We start from the raw sequence: 22500 nt of genomic DNA, 5'->3' as shown, positions 1-22500 counted from the left end.
TCTAATCTCCCACCTCCGGGTTTAATCTCCCACCTCCGGGTCTAATCTCCCACCTCCGGGTCTAATCTCCCACCTCCGCGTTTAATCTCCCACCTCCGGGTCTAATCTCCCACCTCCGGGTCTAATCTCCCACCTCCGGGTTTAATCTCCCACCTCCGGGTCTAATCTCCCACCTCCGGGTCTACTCTCCCACCTCCGGGTCTAATCTCCCACCTCCGGGTCTAATCTCCCACCTCCGGGTTTAATCTCCCACCTCCGGGTCTAATCTCCCACCTCCGGGTCTAATCTCCCACCTCCGGGTCTACTCTCCCACCTCCGGGTTTAATCTCCCACCTCCGGGTTTAATCTCCCACCTCCGGGTTTAATCTCCCACCTCGGGGTTTAATCTCCCACCTCCGGGTTTAATCTCCCACCTCCGGGTTTACTCTCCCACCTCCGGGTTTAATCTCCCACCTCCGGGTTTAATCTCCCACTTCCGGGTTTAATCTCCCACATTGGGGTTTAATCTCCCACCTCCGGGTTTAATCTCCCACCTCCGGGTTTAATCTCCCACCTGGGGGTTTATTCTCCATGTTCGGGGTTTAATCTCCCTGATTGGGGTTTAATCTCCCTGTTCGGCCCCAGTAGGACAGCCAGAGGAACCTTAAGGGATCTGAAACTGTGTTGTGATAAAAAAAGTTTTTAATGTTAAGGGGCGGAGTCAGTCACTCTTCTGTAGTAACTCTAGGTAACTAACGAACATGAGCTAACCTGATAAGATTTCTGATAGGATTTAAAATGAATGAATAATCTTACAGTACAAGTGTGCTCTCTCTGTCTCCACTCCAGAATTATCCGTTTAGGATCAAATGTCTGTGAGAATTAATCGACTTCACTGATTTCTGTTCTGAAACATCGCGGTAACACACCACTCTCACCAGGGGTTATTAATGCAGGCCTGCGGAACTAGCCATCCGTTTTTTCTCCTCCAGCTTTTCCAGCAGCAGGACGGAGGTGAAAGTTCCTCCCCGTTGTGTCAACACACTCATTAAACAAATTCCCCCCAGTGGCCAAAATGGCCGCCGGCTGCCTCATTCACTTTCCTGACGTGCGTCCAGCGCTGGAGAACACACAGCGGCGAGGAATAATCATCCCTCGACACCTTATTAGTGAGACAGAGGGGGAAAGATGTTGGGCTGGATTGCTGAGAAGAGCAGGGAAAAAACATGGCCCCTTGATGTCCATGACGGCCAAACGATCTCAAAATTGCTCAGCGATTAAAGAAAGACAGTCTGTGAAAGCCATGCCGTGAGCTGTGTGCTAATTCTCAGCACGATAACTGACTAGAGACACGGACTGCCTCACTGCCTCTTGCCTCCTCCAACAGAATGCAGAACTCAGACGCTAGGCTAATCCTGTGAACTGATCCTATTCAGACATGTTAGCATTTTTCTCAGAAATATCCTTTTATTCTCAAAGTTTTCTTTTTAGCGAAAGCTAGCAGGGACACAAGTGCTGCTAAAAAAATGTCTTTTAAGCATCCATTCCTTAACTTACTTCCCTTTAAATTCTGTCAGTTTGCTCATTGGAGTAATCTTGTTAACTGCTAGCATTCATCCACTTCTGTTTTCATACCATTTATCTAACTTTGATGTAGGAACACACAACCTAGCTATTAGCATAATCATGCAAACTAAATAATTCTGATAAGCTAAAAGCTAAAAGTCAGTCATCCATACAATACTACTAGCATTAGTTATCTGCACTCTGCTTTTCTTCCTAGTTGAGTTATCTTGCTAACCGCTAGTTTGGCTAGCTTCAATTTTTAGCCTTTTTCAGCACGGCTATCGCACGTGCTAGCATGTTTGCTAGCATGTTTGCCTTGCTATCCTTTATTTGTTTCAGGGTTTGTTATAATTTTGTCTCTACTACATGTTTGCTAATTGCTAGTTTGCAAGTGCTTGTTATTAAAGCTTTATTTTGAGGAATTATCCCTTTAATCCGAGAGTTTCTGTGTAATGTAGCTAGCATATCAGCTGTTTAGAAACCCTGTTAGTGTAGCGGTTTACCCAGTGTACAGCACTCGTGATTTACATGAATATGATTGAAGAGAAAAGGATGTGGTGTGTGTCGGTTTGGTCAATAACTCGCGTCCTGTCCTTCACAATGTGGAGAAGTCTTTAGCTGAAATATTTTCTAATGGATGTGTTGTCACATCACCACATCTCCCTCATTCTCATCTTTCTTTTTTCCACGTATAATTAACGGTTGCTCCCGACGACAGGGGATTTTTCCCTCGTACATGTACAGATGACTGATAGACGCTGAGATTAATAGAAAAATATGCTGGATGTAATTACAGGTGCTGTCATCAGTCTGAAGACCTGTGACAGATCCTTCACCGATCAGGTTTGAACACTTCTTTGTTTTGTTTTTTCTGGAGTGTGTCGTTTTGAATCCGGATCCCGCTCTGTGAACGAGTGTTTATTAGATCGGTGTTTCAGAAATCCTGATCCTTCAGTCCTATTGTTCTGAATATTTCACTGTGATGTTGACTCGTGAATGAATCATTCTTTTGATCCGATTCGAATCGGTTTTTAATGAACCAGTCTGTTCAATCCACTAGCACATCTGAACTTAGTGTTACTGGCTTAAGAATTCTAATACAGTGGTATTTTTAATATACGTTAATTCAACGCCTGCGATGGACTGGCACCCTATCCAGGGTGTACCCCGCCTTGTGCCCGATGCCCCCTGGGATAGATTCCAGGTTCCCCGTGACCCTGAAAAGGAGTAAGCGGTAGAAGATGGATGGATGGATGGATGGTTAATACAACGTATATATAATACACAGGGTAGAATTTTAGGAGGCACAGTTTGTGAAATTGAATCGGTCGAATCGTTTGTTTGAATCATTGAAATGAACAGTTCAAAAGAATCGACTCGGTGAATTGAATCAAATGTCACATCACTGGTCCAAACGTAATAACTAAATTGTAAGATATCGAGCGGAGGGCACGTACAGCAGGCGTACAATTTTTATAATTAAAAATGATCATTTTTAATAAAGTTGGCTTATAACTTATAATCAGTATTTTGTTCTGAGTTCACTGTGTTTAGCTCTGTTGCTCAGTTACATGTTACTTACATACTTTTATTTTAAAAAGTGATATTTACTTCTTGCCAAAGAAGAGACTTTGGCTAATCGAGAGTTTCTTCTGCACATCCCATTGCTCTACACTGTTAGTAAACGAGCCTGAAGCTGGAATCTGTTCAATCCTGCTGTTTTCTTTCTTGCGAACCTCGCAGAACATGTTAGCCGTCCCTTAGCATCATTTTACTAATGCTAGCATGGAGGCGTTGAAGAACTTTTTATCATTTATTGTTAATCATGACTTTTTTTTTAACACAAAAGTCAGACCTTGCTACCATGCTAGCTGTTAGAATTTCACCTGTGCCTTTAATCTCTCTAGCTAAACCACACAGATAATCATCAGAGGATGTGGAAAGTCAAAGTTTGTTCTAGTAAAGGCTGAGAAAGCGGAAATGATTCATGACCTTACAGTTCTATCTGTGCAGAAAAGAACTAACTAAATAAATACATTTTGTGAAATTCTTTTTTTTCCCCGTGGGTTTTTCTTCCCGTCCGCAATGATGTTGTAGGTCACCGAAAACAAAGCGTTTGAACATTCTAGTTTTAGAACTTTTGGCCATGTTGGAGTTTTTTCAGCACTTTGAGAGGCTGCTTTATAAAATAAAGTTTTATTATTATTATTATTATTATTATTACTATTATTATTATTATTATTATTATTATTATTATTCAGCATTTCTCATTCTGTAACAAGATTTTCACCACACTCAACACACAACTCAACGTTATTCTTGAGGTGTTTGTCGTAACAGTTTACGACTCAATATCGCCACCTGTTGTTTCGTGACTGTTTTCTAATCGCGTTAAAGTTTCCATGCGGACGGAGATATTTTGAAAAGGCTGTTTGTGTGGATGGAGATATTTTCAAAACAGAAGGGTAAAAACTACATTTTCAAAAATATCCGTATACATGTGGGCGGAGCCTCAGTGAGACTAGAAGTGGAAGTTTGGGTTCCTGCTATGTCGTGGATATACACCACTTTTAATCCTTCCAAAGCTTTACATGACTGACGGCCTAAACACGCTGCAGAACAATTACTACATGACAGTGTAGGTTCATAAATATAATATACCACTGTATGTGAAATGAATTCTTTACTTATAAAACATTATTTTGCTCCGAGGACTTTATCATCTCCACCTTCATACATACCTTCACTTTGTAGGTGAACAATCACTGACTGGAGCACATCAGCTGCGCTGAAGTGACATCAAAAAATATATTTGCCTTTTTATTTTCTGCACAGACTCACAGCATTGGTCTTTATTTATACACCCGCTTTCAGAGGAAGGTCCACAGGAACTTGGCTTTGCTCCGTGTCCTTGTCTCTCTAAGCTTTATCACTCTACACGCTTCTCTTATCTCTCCACATGCCACACGTTCCTCCTCCACGGTAAAGTGTACACGTGTTATTCTTAATCTTTAAGTGGCCCTGATTTCACCACGAGCGCGTCATATAACCACGTGAAGCAGCCTGATCCAAGCTTCTTCCTATTATTAGCGGTTAAGACGTTGCACTTCTGATCGGAAGGTCGTGGGTTCAAATCCCAGCTCTGCCAAGCTGCCACTGTTGGGCCCTTGAGTAAGGCCCTTAACTCTCACCTGCTCAGGTGTATAAATGAGATAAATGTAAGTCGCTCTGGATAACGGCGTGTCTGTGCCGTGACGTGTGGGGATAAACGGCGTGTCTGTGCCGTGACGTGTGGGGATAAACGGCGTGTCTGTGCCGTGACGTGTGGGGATAAACGGCGTGTCTGTGCCGTGACGCGTGGGGATAAACGGCGTGTCTGGCCGTGACGTGTGGGGATAAACGGCGTGTCTGTGCCGTGACGTGTGGGGATAAACGGCGTGTCTGTGCCGTGACGTGTCGGGATAAACGGCGTGTCTGTGCCGTGACGTGTGGGGATAAACGGCGTGTCTGTGCCGTGACGTGTCGGGATAAACGGCGTGTCTGTGCCGTGACGTGTGGGGATAAACGGCGTGTCTGTGCCGTGACGTGTCGGGATAAACGGCGTGTCTGTGCCGTGACGTGTCGGGATAAACGGCGTGTCTGTGCCGTGACGTGTCGGGATAAACGGCGTGTCTGTGCCGTGACGTGTCGGGATAAACGGCGTGTCTGTGCCGTGACGTGTCGGGATAAACGGCGTGTCTGTGCCGTGACGTGTCGGGATAAACGGCGTGTCTGTGCCGTGACGTGTCGGGATAAACGGCGTGTCTGTGCCGTGACGTGTCGGGATAAACGGCGTGTCTGTGCCGTGACGTGTCGGGATAAACGGCGTGTCTGTGCCGTGACGTGTGGGGATAAACGGCGTGTCTGGCCGTGACGTGTCGGGATAAACGGCGTGTCTGTGCCGTGACATGTGGGGATAAACGGCGTGTCTGTGCCGTGACGTGTGGGGATAAACGGCGTGTCTGTGCCGTGACGTGTGGGGATAAACGGCGTGTCTGTGCCGTGACGTGTCGGGATAAACGGCGTGTCTGTGCCGTGACGTGTGGGGATAAACGGCGTGTCTGTGCCGTGACGCGTCGGGATAAACGGCGTGTCTGTGCCGTGACGCGTCGGGATAAACGGCGTGTCTGTGCCGTGACGCGTGGGGATAAACGGCGTGTCTGTGCCGTGACGCGTGGGGATAAACGGCGTGTCTGTGCCGTGACGCGTGGGGATAAACGGCGTGTCTGGCCGTGACGCGTCGGGATAAACGGCGTGTCTGTGCCGTGACGTGTCGGGATAAACGGCGTGTCTGTGCCGTGACGCGTGGGGATAAACGGCGTGTCTGGCCGTGACGTGTCGGGATAAACGGCGTGTCTGTGCCGTGACGTGTCGGGATAAACGGCGTGTCTGTGCCGTGACGCGTGGGGATAAACGGCGTGTCTGTGCCGTGACGCGTGGGGATAAACGGCGTGTCTGTGCCGTGACGCGTGGGGATAAACGGCGTGTCTGTGCCGTGACGTGTGGGGATAAACGGCGTGTCTGTGCCGTGACGTGTCGGGATAAACGGCGTGTCTGTGCCGTGACGTGTGGGGATAAACGGCGTGTCTGGCCGTGACGTGTGGGGATAAACGGCGTGTCTGTGCCGTGACGTGTCGGGATAAACGGCGTGTCTGTGCCGTGACGCGTGGGGATAAACGGCGTGTCTGTGCCGTGACGTGTCGGGATAAACGGCGTGTCTGTGCCGTGACGCGTGGGGATAAACGGCGTGTCTGGCCGTGACGCGTGGGGATAAACGGCGTGTCTGTGCCGTGACGTGTCGGGATAAACGGCGTGTCTGGCCGTGACGCGTGGGGATAAACGGCGTGTCTGGCCGTGACGCGTCGGGATAAACGGCGTGTCTGTGCCGTGACGTGTCGGGATAAACGGCGTGTCTGTGCCGTGACGCGTGGGGATAAACGGCGTGTCTGTGCCGTGACGTGTCGGGATAAACGGCGTGTCTGTGCCGTGACGTGTCGGGATAAACGGCGTGTCTGTGCCGTGACGTGTCGGGATAAACGGCGTGTCTGTGCCGTGACGCGTGGGGATAAACGGCGTGTCTGTTCTGGCAGTAATTTGGATGCCGGCGTCTGGGTGTAGTTGGCATTTACACTCCTCAGCACGGCTCATTCACTCCCTCGAGTCAGCCGATGTGATCAGCATTAAACATGAGCGCTGCGGTCGCATGGAGGAGAGACGGCGTGTGAGGAAACTGATAATAACTTCGTCTCTGACGGTCCGCGTCACGAGTCTGCCTCTGCACACAACCCGAGAGGAAAAGAAACTGAACTCTTTTTTAAATTGTTTAAATTGATTGTTGTTGTTGTTTTCTTACGTAGTTACTTATTTATTTAATTTCTTTGGTATGTTTTGGTTTAAATACAGATTTGTGGGCTGTGACTCAAATCACATGCAAGTCACTTTAATGCAAAGTATTTTTTAGTATTTTAAATGAAGATGCAGTTCAAAAGGTCACTTTAACCCAGCTGGTGTGTGTTTAGTGTCATTTTCTCTCTGGCTGATGGACGAGGGAGACACACGGGATCTTTTTTCGAGATCCAGTCACGCGAAATTAAACACTGTTTCATCATAAAGTATATAAAAAAATCACAAACACGTCTGAAACTTAACTCTAAGTTTAGCTTTGTTAGCAAAGCCATTATCCGGGCCGTTTCATTAGCATCACTAGTAAAGTCGTTAGCTTGCTAATTTCACGAAACTTTCCAAAAGGGAGGTTAGCATTTATGACGAAGCTCTTGTCTAGCTGAGGGAATCTGTATCACTAGCAAAGTTAAAGCTAGTCATTTTAACAACACTTTCCAGGAGGGAGGTTAGCGTCACTAACAAAACGGTTAGCTAATTAGTTTGAGTAGCATCACTAACAAAACTATGAGCTAGCAAAATAAACTATATTTCAGAAGGGAAGTTAGCATTGCCAGTGCATTTATTAGCTAGTTAGTTGAATTAGCATCACTGGCAAAGCTATGAGCTAACTAATATAACAAAACAAATGACTGAGTTTTAAAAATGTTGTTAATATTTGTAATAAAGTGATAATCCATGAAAAGTGATCAAACATGATTCTAGCTGTAATTTAGTTAAGCTCATTTTTAATAGCTAGCTTTAGCTAACTGTAAATTAGCTTCCCCAACATTTGCATAAGATTTAAAATAACAAACTTCATGTATCGGAGGTTTTGCGACTGCGAAGTGAAAGTTTAATCTTTCATTTTTTGTTACACCGTTATTGTTCCATTATTCCGTCAGCTCGGGGGGATCGGTCTGATCTACATGGATGTTTAATGAGTCTTGGATCACTGAGGCGTGAAAACTAAAGGGCACTTCTGCACTCTGTAGGGCACGACCCAGGGGACGGCTGGACAGACGGGTTTAATCGTTTGGTGTGTGATGGAGTTGTGTGTGTGTGTGTGTGTGTGTGTGTGTGTGTGTGTGTGTGTGTGTGTGGGACTCAGAGGGAATGTAAATCAGTGAAAAAAATCCAGTGGCTTTAATTCTGATTGTTTAGCGTGGGAGCCAATGACAACCGAGAGATTGTTATCTCTTATCTCACTCTTTCTCTCATAACATGAGAATGATAACAGGAGAAAGGGATGAAAAGAAAGACAAAGGAGAAGAGAACAGGAGAGAGAGAGAGAGAGAGAATATCCGTCAGACTGAAAGAAAGATCGAGAAAAGATCGAGAAAAGAAATAAGTGAAAAAGAAAAGAGAGAGAGTGAGGGAGCACACCTGAGAGAGTGAGAGAAGGAAATTAAGGAATTTTTTCTTCTTTCGTTCTTTCTTTCTTTGTATGTCGACTCGTTTTCTCATTCAGTCTAATCTCTCTCTCTCTTCCTCTCTGTCTTTCTTCTTTTCCCTTTTTTGCGTTTCCCCATTTATTTCTCTCCCTTTAGTCCTTTCACTCATTCTCTCTATCCTTCTCGCCTTCTTTCTTTTTCTTTTTCTCATTCTTTCTCTACCTCGATCTATTGCTTAAAGGTATTCTTTCTCTCTCCTTTCTTGCTCTCTCTCTCTTTCTCTTATACTTCTCCGCCTCATTCTTTCTTAACTTTCTGCCTTTCCCTTTTTCCGTTCTTCTTTTTATTAGCTTTTGTCAATGCTGTCGTGTCATTGCGGTTTGTTCTCTCGTCCTTTCTCCATCGCTGTCAGTCTGTAACCGAACATGGCAGTGTGTCACTGACTCTGTGAGGAAGACGTGGATGAGAATAGACTCTTATCTCCAGTGAGATGTGATGAGCGCGGTGGAGGTGATGAAGGCTGTTGGAGCGTCGTCGTGTCACCTTCAGGACGATTCTTCTGAACACTCGTGTGTGAAAAGCTGGCAGTTTGAGTAGACGTGTGTGTAACGTTATAAATATACGATATTGTTGCTATATTACAGACAGAAATAAGCCATCTATAAAATAAACACCACATGAAGTGAGTGATGTCGTTACCTTAATCACACGAGGTGCTGAGAAAGTTTCTCTTATTTAGTGCAGCTTCTGAATCCTGGATTCTGATTGGTCAGGAGGCGGTGATTAGTTCTCTATAACAGCGGCTCTGACAGTAGCGCAGGTTTATATTAATGGGCTCGTTCTAACACGTTATCGTTTCTATAGTAACCGCTCAGTTACATGTATGGAAGGAGTCTCCAGTGTCAGTGCTGTGTAACAGTCAAAGCTGTAACTGTAAGACAGAGAATAGAGAGAGGGAATAGAGAGGGAGAATAGAGAGAGAGAATAGAGAGAGAGAATAGAGAGAGGGAATAGAGAGGGAGAATAGAGAGAGGGAATAGAGAGAGAGAATAGAGAGAGGGAATAGAGAGAGAGAATAGAGAGAGGGATGGTGAGGGAACGAGTGTTTATACCTGCTATAACGTAAGTGTGAACAGGAACTCACTTGTTCATAACATTAAATGTAACTATAAGCGGATAAAAAGCATGACATGCCGTCCTTTTATAAATAAATAAAAATGTAATTGTTGGGAAATTGCTGTGGTATGAGGAATAAACCCTGTCCTGTTTTATTCCTTACGTAATGTTTATTTTATACAATTGCTTGCATTTAGTGCCAATACTTATGCACACTCCTGCTGGATATCCTCTTTGCAGCCCGACGCAGAGGCAGAGTGAGAAAGTGTGTCCTTGTGGATTTTCCGTTCCTCCAGATGATGACGGTGAGACGAGACGAGTGGAGCCGAGTCGTAATGGAGACGCGAGTCCCATCACATCAGGGTCACCGTTAATGGCAGAAAGGCCAGCGTCCTCGACCACAAGAGGCTCTTCAAACACGAACCCACCGTCTGTGTGTGCCGCTGCCGCAGGCCCGCACTGCACGTTTCCTCCATCAGCACCCTGCACACGAGAGACCACGCTAGCTACCCTGCAGAAATGAGCATGAAACAAGAACGGAATAACGAGTGAACTCTGTCCTGACACAAACACACCCACCAGAGGTATGAGGGCGGGCATGACTAGCTAGCTAGCTTTCTTATTAAGAAAAAATAAAGATTAGCCAACGACTAATCTCTGCATGAGTCAGAAACATCAAACGTTATCTAATTAAAAAATCTCGTCATGAAACAAACGATTTCTTAGCCTCTTGTTTGTTTAACAGCTACTAAGCGCTAGCATAGGTAGCTAGTTAGCATGGCTACCTCTGTGACTGTAGCTAACATGCTCAGTTTGCAATGCTCTTAAATAATCATAACATTTTTCGTCACAAGATACCTCCAAAAAATAATGAATATACCATCGAATGTCCTCAAACAATTTCTCTGGATAGTTTTGTTTATTTCGTTATCAACTTAATGCCTAGGCTTGGATTTTTCAGGCCCTGAAGTGTTCTCTGCATCCATCCCCAGCTTTTAAGCATAGAACAGGAGGAAGTACGAAGCGTGTTAATGATTTTCATTTTAATTGCAGTTCAGCTTGCAGGCAGCAGAGGGCTCTAAACATCGCACGCTGCTTCTTTAAAAAGTAGAATTTCACCAGAGTTTAAAATGATTACGCCTCGGTTATTAAATACACGAGCTGCGACTGACACGCGGTACAAATCAAATCCGTGACGGGACACGGTTCATTTTTCATTTTCAGTGAAATTTCAATATCAGTCACGGTAAACTCGGGAAAAGAGCATTTAATGAAATATTGATTTTGCTTTTACGCTGATGTACAGAACCTCTGAGGAACGTGTGTATGTGTCTGTGTTTCTGTTATCTCTACATCTGTGTGTGTGTGCGTGTGTGTGTGTGTGTGTGTGTGTGTGTGTGTGTGTTAGAATACAAAGTGTGTAAAGTGAATATTTTATAGTAACGTATCTGCAGCAAGAATAAATAAATAAAGACACTGTTCACGTGTATAAAGTGATTTTCTGTATAATTTGTGTGTGTGTGTGTGTGTGTGTGTGTGTGTGTGTGTGTGTGAGCGCGCAGTAGTTCTGTGGTGTTTTTCCACCTCGTTCCCTACAGCAGGAGAATCTGCGAGCTCAGCGAGATCGTTCTCTCCTCGTGTTGTTATTGGAAAGTGAAGTATGCTGAGTGAAAGCTCTGAGCTCCACACACACCATCACATTCTCCCTCTGCTTTGTGACCTGTACAATGCTGTTTATGTCACTGTGAGGGGATTTAACCTTTAACCTTTAACCTTTAGTGATCATCAATCAACTACACACATACACACACACACACACAGATGTAGAGATAACAGAAACACAGACACATACACACGTTCCTCAGAGGTTCTTTGCACAGTTAAAGATTCTTATCTTCCTAAATTGTTCTACCTGGAACCCGTAATACAGAACCTTCACCTGAACCTTCAGGGGAAACTACAACGGGTTCAGAATCAGAAAGGAGTCCAAGTAGAACACGTTTTTACAGAGAAGAACCTGTATCCAGTGAACCCTCTACAGAAGGCCAGAACCATAGAACCGTAATCATCTGAACGCTCCGCTGTAGCGTTCCACATAGAACCTGCTTCACCTAAGAGTGTAGACAGACAGGAGGGTAGACGGATGGGCAGACGGACAGGAGGATAGACGGATGGGCAGACGGACAGGAGGATAGACGGATGGGCAGACGGAGAGGAGGATAGACAGATGTGCAGACAGAGAGGAGGATAGACAGATGTGCAGACAGAGAGGAGGATAGACAGACGGGAAGGCAGACAGGAGGATAGACGGATGGGCAGACGGACAGGAGGATAGACAGATGGGCAGATAGACAGGAGGATAGACGGATGGGCAGACGGACAGGAGGATAGACAGATGGGCAGATAGACAGGAGGATAGACAGACGGGAAGGCAGACAGGAGGATAGACGGATGGGCAGACAGACAGGAGGATAGAGAGACACAGATATAAATATCTGCAGATAGAGAGCCAGTCAGATAGATGAGATAGATAAATAGATCAGAATGGTAGGTTCTCCATTAGTATTGGCACCGCATTAGCAAAAACTGGACTTTTAAAATGTTGTGCAAAAATGAGTAATAACTGCACACTGAAAATGTTTACATTTTAAATTATTTACACAAGTTCTGCACTCCTTTTCACTAAACACTAAGTTTCAGAATTATTAGCACCCCACAATAATTAATACTCTGAAGCCCCTGATGTCTCCTGCAGAGAATAACAGCTCCGAGTCTCTTCCTGTAAAATCAGGAAGTGTCAGGGACGTTCGTAACGTGATTATAACACGTGTGTCATTACTGTTTCTCTGCACACGTTGTGACTGGTCCCGAATGCGGATGAGGGTAAATAAAAGAGTGTCTGTAACAGTGGAGAGACGCTGCGTCACATTAAACACACTCGCTGAAACATCAGAACGTTGAGATTGAGTAGCTACCTCATAGCATGCTCGCTAATCGAATACAGTGTCATAATGCAGTGCATTATGGGTAATGCACACATTCCCTAACACCTGAAAATAAACTAATCTCTATCAATATGTCTGTGATTCGGTGTTTTGGTATTTAGGACGTTTTTAAAATGGCCGCCGTTCTTGTATGAACGCTTAGCTTAATTTATGACCTCTCCTGCCGTAGTTTACCGATCGGTGATCCATCATCGGTAAAATGCTGTTTCAGCGTTAGCGTCCCGTTATTCATCACGGTCTGATTCCCGCCGCTGCTCTGGAAATGAATTTATTTCATAACTCAGAGTGACGTACGCCGGCGATCCGAGCGCAGGAACATCGCCTCTCTCTTCTGCTGTCGTTCCTCAGTTAAAGCACACGAGTGTGAATTATTGATGCAACGAGCACGAACGCCTCATGAGTTCAATCAGACACGGCAGCTTGAGCAGGAAAACAAATTCATCTGCCGATGAGCGATATACAGCGGGAAACTAATTTTATCCTGAGAGACAGAAATCCAACATGAAGAGCTGCAGATCGACTGAACCACGCACACAACATGCTAATTCCTGAGAACCGAGGGAGAGAAAATAAATAAATTAACACGAAACGCACGTTTGCTTAGCTAACTCTATTAACCGAGTGATCATTTATAGTGCACCTCGAAGCCCACAGGGTTAGGGTTAATAAATACTGAAAAAATAACTTTCATTTTGAAAAAGAAATACACAGTGGAAGAAACTAAAGATAAAACAAACACAGTAGGATTCGGCTTTAAAAACGCGACGTCTGGATCTTAGCATTAATTCTTAGGATACTGCAGGAATTTCTTTTAAAACCCAAAATTTCTTGCTTTAAGCAAATTTCATGTTTTTAGTGTTAATTAAAGGGTTTTAAAAGACTTTTATTTCGTTAATTTGGAGTTTTAAAGCTCAGAATTCATGTTTTAGTGTTAATTTGGAGCGGTTTCAAGCCAAACTTGTATTTTTGTATTAATCTGGAATGTAAAGCTGGAATTTCATGTTTTTAGTGTTAATTTTTTAAAATATAATAACCTTGGTGTTAAATTTTACATCAGAAATGTATTACTGTGGTGTTAAAGTCTAAAAGCATTGCAGTTTTTGTGTTAAACACCGTTTAGTGATCATTTATACCTGTTAGGAATTTTGAACTAGTTTTTGTGTTATTGTGATGAATAAAAGTCTAAAAATTTCAAGCTTTTGTGTTAATTTAATATTTAAAATCCCAAATGATGAAATGATGTTAGTATTCATTTTAAATTTAGGGACTTTTAATGTCTAGACTTATAAAACTCTTCCGATGAAAAGCCCAAACTGTGAGGTTTTAGTGATGACTTTTCCAAATTGATGCTCTTTCATGACCCTTTTACATTAAAATCGAACGATTATATTGACATTAATATGATTATTTAATAAATACATGCTGCGTTGAAACATTCATTTATGTCAAATGTATTATCTTTGTGAGATTTGTGCTTTGAAAAGAAGACCATAGCAAATCACAATGCATCGTGGGTAAGTTGTGCTCCTGAACACACTATTTAGAGCAGAAGTGAGATTTTTAAACAGTGTATTTAAGTGTACTTGTATGCAGTGCCCAGGGTTGCCAGATTGATGTGAGTTCCTCTTGTTTCACCATTTACTTTGTGAATATTTCTCAGGATTTTGTGTATTACCCATAATGCACTGTGTATGAGCAATGTATAAACTCTTTTAAGACGCTGTATGAGATCCAGTGTTGTGAATTCGATAACAGCCCGATGAAGATCCTCTGACGATAGACCTGCGATTAAAGAACACGACTACGTTCTGCTCACGTCGTCAGTCGACGTGATCTGGAAAATCAACTGGAGCAGAAAACAGGTTCACGTAAACACACACATTCTTCACAGTAGCACTGAAGTCATTAACTATTTGTATGGTTTGTTTATTGTCATCGCCGCTACCTTACGTGTAGCAGTGCCGTGAGTTTTATTATGATGTGCAATTTTTGTCTGTACACTCTCTACACTCTACACTCAGTGTTATACACTGCGGGATATTCAGTCTCAGTTAGCTAACAGGACATTACGTAAATATAATAAGCAAACATTTTCAGGGTCACTCTTAATATTTTAGCACATTTGTGGAGAATTTAGAATTATTTATAACCAATCTGGCAACGTGTCCGCACCCCTCCTCCTCCTCCTCCTCCTCCTCCTCCTCCTCCCCCTCCTCCTCCCCCTCCTGCTCCTCTTCCTCTGGTTCTGCTGCTGATTTTCCCTCAGAGCTGCACAGAGCTGCAGGAGAGTCACATCAGGAGCTTGGAGTGTGAACACGGAGATGTTTACATGCAGGGAGCATTAATCAAACACACAGCCACGGAGAGAACAATGTGCTGAGACACACTGAGAGTGAGACAGAGAGAGCGAGACACACAGAGAGAGACGGTTTTATCAGATGAAGTGGGACAGTTCCTCAGAGGAAGAGCAAACACTTTACTGCACCTGAACAAGTGAGTTACACCTGATAAATTTATATATTTATATCTGTGTCTATTGACCCTGTTATTACTGGAGAAATATCGTTATTAATGGGAGTATAATATGTTGTACCATGTGTCCCTGAGGGTATATACGTGTGTGTGTGTGTGTGTGTGTGTGTGTGCGTGTATTAAACTAAAGTGTAAATATATATTATATATTTTATAAATGTATATATCATGCTCCAACACACTGCATATAAAGTAAATCACTGGAGTAATTAGGATAAATCATAATATCCAACATGTAATACATATACAGTACGTACACACTGTGGATAAAAAGGGTACTTAGTTGTACCTTTCCTTGTAACTGAGGTGGAACCATCGAGAGTACACCTTTATAGCTTCAGTGTCTTTTACCAGGAATGGTGCACGTAGTGACCTTTAAAACATTACTTTAAAAACTAATCGTGGTCCGATTACGCATCGTAAATTATTTTTAAATGTCACTATATCCAAATTTCCCACTGAAAGGTACTTAAAGGTGCTAAAGATAAGGTTACAACCTGCGCGAGAAGGTAAGGTACAGTTATATACTTTTATTATGTTCTAACTGATCACATCAGGGGACTAACCGATCTGACGCGTTTATACCCAAATCCCCCACTCTGCTCTTCTATTCGTTCTTCTTTCATTTGAAGAGACAGAAAAACGCAGCTTGTCGTGTTGTCCTGAAAATGTCGGAAAACTTCAAGTTACAGCTGTTACACAGCGCTGACACTGGAGACTCCTTCCGTAAACGTTAAATTAACATCTCCTTACTTTAAGAAAATTTCACCATAGCAACAGTTTTATTTAATCTGTTTATTATCACTGGAGCGTGCGCTGTACACGTCCCCGTGAACGAGCCGTTGCTATAGAAACCGTAACGTATCAGAACCAGTGCAGTAATATAAACCTGCGCTACTGTCAGAGCCGCTGTTCTAGAGAATTAATCACCACCTCCTGACCAATCAGAACGCAGAACTCAGCAGCAGCGTGAAAAGATTAAGGACCAGAGGACAGACAAACAGGTAAACAGGTAAACAGGTAAACAGGTAAACAGGACAGACGAAGCTCTGAGAGCCTGCAGAAGCATAAACAGACATGATAATTACAGAAAAAGATATAAATATTCTGTCAAATCCAAAAGTAAAATGCTTGTTTGTGATGAAATTGTGGTTTTATTCTAATTAATAAATTAAAAAGCATAATAAATGTATTAGTTGTAAATAATAATAATAATAATAATACCGATTTCACAGTTATCGTGGTGAACCGTTGCACAGATATCTCGTCACACCGCCAGCTTGTAGTAAGCAGCAAAGACACAAACAAGGTCATTTATTTAATTTATCAAATAAGGATCTTATATATATATATATATATCATGCCGCACCTTCATGCAATTAATCCACCCAAGAAAGATTTTAAAAATGAATGCATAATAAAATGCATATTTTAAAAGCAATATTTAAATGCAAATGAGACTGTTAGTGAACTGAACCGTGCAAATAAACTGTCGGATATTATTCCACGTGTACTTCATTCATCATCAGGGTGAATGAGATTTTTCCTCGTTTGATTAGGATAAATTCAGATTAAGAAAAATAACTTTCCAAAGCTGAAGGCAAAAGGGGACTCACGGCGTGCGAGCTGGTGAACGGAGCCGTGAACGTGATCCCGTGTGACTGGAGTGTCGCGGATTATTTATTCACTTCTAATGAACTTTTTCATTTTTAACCCAAATTTGACTATGGGCATGTTTAGATAAGCTTTGTTGCATGTTTTTGTCTTTTTATTTCAGTGAATTCACCAGATTTAAATTTATTTTTCTACCACATCATCTCCACACACAGCCGGGTCCATAAGTATTTGGACAGGGACACAATTTCGTAATGTTGCCTCTGTACGCCGCCACAGTGGATTTGAAATGAAGCGATCAAGATGTGATTGAAGTGTCGACTTTCAGCTTTAATTCAACGGGTTTAACAAAAAGCATTTAGGAATTACAGCCATTTTTTTACAGAGTCCCTCCATTTTCAGAGGCTCAAAAGTAATTGGACACACGAGCATAATCATAAATATTAGGATTTACCCATGGACATCACCAAATGCTGAGATTCTTCCTTTGAGATGTTTTGCCAGGTCTTTACTGCAGCTGCTGCTGGTTTGTGGGTGTTTCTGCCTTCAGTTTTATCTTCAGTAAGTGAAAAGCAGCTCAATCAGGTTGAGGTCACCGGACATTTAAGAACATTTTATTTATTCGTCTTAAGAAGCTCTTGGGTTGCTTTCATGATACGTTTTAGGTCAGCGTCCATCTGTATTGTGAAGCTTCGTGCTATCAGTTTTTCAGCATTCGACTGAATCTGAGCAGAAAGTAAAGCTCTGTACACTTCAGAATTCATCCTGCTCCTTCTATCAGCAGTCATATCATCAATAAACACCACTGACCCAGCTCCACTGGCAGACGTACACGCCCATGCCATAACACTGCCTCCACCGTGTCTAATGGATGATGTGGAATGATTTGGATCATGAGTTCTTCCTTTCCTTCTCCATTCTCTTCCCTTCCCATCATTCTGATACAAGTTCATCTTGCATCAGAACTGAACAGGCTTTTTTTTTTTAGAGGTTTTCTTTTTTTTAAAAAAAGTCTAATCTGCCTTTCTGTTCTTGAGAGTTTTCAGAGGTTTTCGTCTCGAGGTAAATCATCTGTATTTATATTCATGAAGCGTCTCTTGATTGTAGACTTTGTCAATGACACGCCTACCTCCTCCAGAATGTTCTTGCCTTGTCTAGATGTTGTGAAGGGGTTTTTCTTCAACAAGGAAAGAATTCTGCGATCGTCCACTTTTGGTGTCTCTGAGCTCTCCAGTGCGTTCCTTCTTTTACAGAATGTACCAAATTGTTGATTTGTCCTCTCCTAAAGTTTCTGCTATCTCTCTGATAGGTCTGTTTTGTTTTTTCAGCCTAACGATGACCTCCTTCACCTGCATCAACACGTCTTTGGACCGAATATTAAGATTTCTCATGAACAGATACCGAATGCAAATTCAACACTTGGAATCGACTCAAGACTTTTTATCTCCTTAATTTGTCATGAAATAACGAGGAAACAGGTCACACCTGGCCATGAAACTGCTTACCAGTCGATTGTCCCATTACTTTTGAACCGTGTAAATGGAGGGAAAATGTCATTCCGAAGCTGAAGGTCTACACTTCAATCACATCTTGATTGCTTCATTTCCAATTCACTGTGGTCGAGTACAAAGGCAAAATTATGAAAATTGTGTCACTGTCCAAATACTTCTAGACCTGACTGTATCTGCTCTCAGTATTTAAAAAAAAAGAAGAAAAAAAGACTAAATTCCTGTCTAGAATGTCTCTCGGACCTCCACACAGCCATGCTAAAGTGCTGCAGAATGAATTGTGGTGTAAGTGACATCAGTACACAGAAAATGTGATGTGATGTGGTTGAGGTGCCGAGATGCTGCTCGAGGCTAAACACGCTCTTTACTCATTAATCATTCAGATTAGCATTGGCTAAAATCACGCTGACGTTAAGTGAACTGGATTTTTCAGCTCCTTTTCATGGAGAGAAGTTTAACCTTCCTGTAGTGTGCACTGTTTTAAATTTTATAGCAATACAGCTGTAATGTGTATTTTAAAACCCTACAATATACTGCCTTATCTTTCTCTGAGTGATCAGCTCTATACAAACCGTAGCTTTGTCACGATGCTAGAATTCTTACTGGAATTCATGCTAATGGTTATAAGCATTTTTTTTTTAAAGCTCATGTAATTTGAGATGGTTGTGACTGTCGTGGAAAGCAATCGTTCCATCCGAACCAAAAACTTCAGAGGGTTTGTAGATGTCAAAAAATAATCAGACTGAGACCGTCTGCAGAAGTCTCACACATGCAAACACACACAAGCTCTATTTATACCTTTCTGCCCCAGCAAACTCATCTCCAGCAGGGTTTTACCATTTCTCATTAAAAGCAGACCAGTCTTCTTCACCACAATTAATTATTCATGTCTATATGTTATCTTAAATTTGTGGAGAATGCACAGTTAGATGTTTTTGTTGACAAGACAGAAGAGTCTTTGTTTTTTGTTTCTCTGACCAACACTCCCTTCTTCTGTCTCCGTGAGCTTCTGTCTGCTTCTATCTGCCGTCCTGACTGATATCTACCTCCCTTCCTGAGGCCCTAGCCTAACTCGTTCACTGGTATCCAGCCTCAAGGTTATTTACTTACAACAGCAGTTTCACTTTCAGCGAATGTCTAATGCCAGTTTTTTGCTGTGCAGGACGATACAGAAAACTATTAGTGTGCAGTAAGACACAGAATTCATCTAACTCCATACACACTTAGAATATAACTTGATTAAAAAGTGTCCTATGGTTTTAGATTGTTTCTAGATACGTATAGATTATGCTTGTTAACTAATATTGATGATTAGATTATGCTTCTAAGTAATAATTCTAAATGATGGTTATATTGATTACACTTTTTAGCCTGGGGTAGCTAGTCAGCCAATTAGCGATAAGCATAAGCGTTAGCTAAACATCTATGTAGGGATTAGCATTTAAAAAATCACCACTCTAAGTAAAGCTAGCAAAAATCCATATCTGAAGTGTAACGCTACTACAGATTTTATAGTTCTAGCATTTGGGACGTTTCTTCAAGACTCCGGACACTCTAGTGAGATGCTAACTGGATGCTAGGAGCCGGTTTTGCAGCTTGTAAAACTCTTTCTTTGGTGTCTGTACAGTGGCAGTCATCGGGATTTTGATGGAAGCAGAATGTAGGAAGAGGAAACGAATCAATACCACATTTCTGCTTTTATTACTAGCGCTGTGGCCATGAGGGCAGTCGTAACAGCTCCAAAAAAGATTTAAGCGGTAAATTGTAGAGCAGCCGGAGGCGCAGGAAGTAAACGCCTGGTCCACGAGTCATACCTGCATCTCCTTACCATACTACTGCTGCTGGAGTGAGTTCTGTAATAATTCCAGCAGTCTCAGAGCTGCGTGAGCCTGCGAACTACCTAACGCGTCTATTTACTGGGCTAAATCTAAAGCTGATTTGCTACTGAAAGTGATCAGATCCACTCTGAATGTCAGAATATTACACCACAGGCAATTTTACACCGCGGCGCTGTTGAGTTCTGGATTGTGATTGGGTCAGAAGGTGTTGATTAATTCTCTATAACAGTAGCTCTGACAGGTTTATATTTATGCTAATAATATACGTTCTGATACGTTATGGTTTCTATAGTAACCGCTCACTCACAGGGACGTGTACAGCGGACGCTCCACTCATAACAAACACATGGAATAAAATCATCAGCTATGTTTCCATCCAAAGTTGCGAATTCAACTCATGTGCAAAACTTGTTGTGCAGCAAGATCGGTCCGCTGGTTAGTCTGGTTCTGCCGACCCGTCGCGACCCATCACACCCCAAAAACATGGCCTGCAGTGCAGGCTTAAAAACACCACAAATAATAATAATAATAATATACAAAGACACAGTCACTGGAGAGGCCGTGTGAAAAGGTGCGTTTTGAGGCGAGATTTAAAAACAGAAAGAGTTTCACAGTTTCGGGAATCCTGTGGAAGAAGGTTCCATAATTGTGGGGTTGAAAATCTATGAGACCCTATAGAGGACAAAGGCATGTGAGGGAGAAGTAAAATAACTAAAGACGATCTAAGAGTACGGGCTGGAGTGTATATGGACAGAAGATCGGACAAATAGGAAGGAGCCAGGTTGTGTAGCGCCTTATAGGTAAGAAGTAAAAGCTTAAATTCAATGTGTAACAGGAAGCCAGTGGGAATGTTGAAGGACAGGGAAATGTGCTGAGCTGAAGGAGTTATAGAGATGATTCATGCAGCTGAGTTCTGAACTGAACTTGATGTAAAAGTTTGAGAGGGAATAGAGAAGAGAATTACAGTAATCAGCGCGTGATGTGACTAGTGCATGGACCATTATGGCAGTGCTTGATGCTGAGAGGGCGGGACGAGATGGTTAATGTTACGTATACATGGAAGCATGCCGTGCGAGTAATATTATTAATGTGAGCTTCAAATGACAGAGTATTGTCAAAGATAACACCCAAGCTCTTCACCTGGGTAGAGAGGGAGACTGGAGAACTGTCAAGAGACATAGAGAGACACAGAGAGACACAGAGAGACACAGAGAGACACAGAGAGAGACATAGAGAGACACAGAGAGACACAAAGTGACTCAGAGAGACACAGAGAGACATAGAGAGACACAGAGAGACACAGAGAGAGACAGAGAGACACAGAAAGACACAGAGAGAGACAGAGAGACATAGAGAGACACAGAGAGACATAGAGAGACACAGAGAGACATAGAGAGACACAGAGAGACATAGAGAGACACAGAGAGACACAGAGAGACACAGAGAGAGACACAGAGAGACACAGAGAGACACAAAGTGACTCAGAGAGACACAGAGAGACATAGAGAGACACAGAGAGACACAGAGAGAGACAGAGAGACACAGAAAGACACAGAGAGAGACAGAGAGACATAGAGAGACACAGAGAGACATAGAGAGACACAGAGAGACATAGAGAGACACAGAGAGAGACACAGAGAGACACAGAGAGAGACACAGAGAGACACAGAGAGACACAGAGAGACACAGAGAGAGACACAGAGAGACATAGAGAGACACAGAGAGACATAGAGAGACACAGAGAGAGACACAGAGAGACATAGAGAGACACAGAGAGACATAGAGAGACACAGAGAGAGACACAGAGAGACACAGAGAGAGACACAGAGAGACACAGAGAGAGACACAGAGAGACATAGAGAGACTCAGAGAGACATGATGAGCAACTACATAAAGTGACCTGACCTGGCTGAGGCGCGTGAGATAGCGGAACACGACTACACCATCCACCATGTACCACAAGTATATGGAGCTCTGGATGGAACCCATATCCCTATTTTGGCTCCCGCTGAGGGTTGCAGGGATTACGTGAACGGACAGGTTGGCCCTCAATCATACCACAGGCCCTCGATGATGGTTACTGTGTGATAAGGGCAGGGTGTGTTGGGACACCTGACCCTTGGGACACCTACAAAATAATACATCTTCAATGTGATGCATCTTCTATTCTGCGTTCATCAAACCTTTTTTTTATTGAGGCTTCTCATGAACCTGTCTGATTAGTAACACCAACAGCTGAGCACAGACTCCGTCCTCCATCACCTCCTCTGAATTTCCGTCACTGTTTAGCAAATTAAGAGCACAATTCCAACAGAAATCCCATAATAAGCTGAAAGAGGGATCACCCCAGGCCATAATTAACGCCCAAACGAAGAGAGCAGAGACGACAGTTCCTCACGAGACGCTGCGCTTTTTCTCAGGGGAAAGGGAAACTTCTGAAAGGCTTCAGAGAACCGTGCCAGATCTCGAGAGGGAGTTAACGCCGTCTCTAATGACGGCCAATTAGCAGCGCTGCTTAATTCCGTTGGTG

General features: G+C 43.0%; 1 protein-coding gene across 1 annotated transcript in view; it reads left to right on the top strand.

Annotated features, from left to right (window-relative positions):
• The first annotated feature begins 14721 nt into the window (after positions 1 to 14721).
• The window catches only part of kcnj21 (potassium inwardly rectifying channel subfamily J member 21), a 20475-nt gene continuing 12696 nt past the window's right edge, over positions 14722 to 22500 (top strand). Inside the window, exon 1 of the mRNA XM_017452903.3 lies at positions 14722 to 14971. The gene's annotated coding sequence lies outside the window, so the exon portion shown is untranslated. The remainder of the gene's footprint in view (positions 14972 to 22500) is intronic.

This window comes from Ictalurus punctatus, chromosome 23, assembly GCF_001660625.3.
Source record: "Ictalurus punctatus breed USDA103 chromosome 23, Coco_2.0, whole genome shotgun sequence".
Lineage (NCBI taxonomy): Eukaryota > Metazoa > Chordata > Actinopteri > Siluriformes > Ictaluridae > Ictalurus > Ictalurus punctatus.
This window is presented reverse-complemented; position numbering and strand designations above follow the sequence as displayed.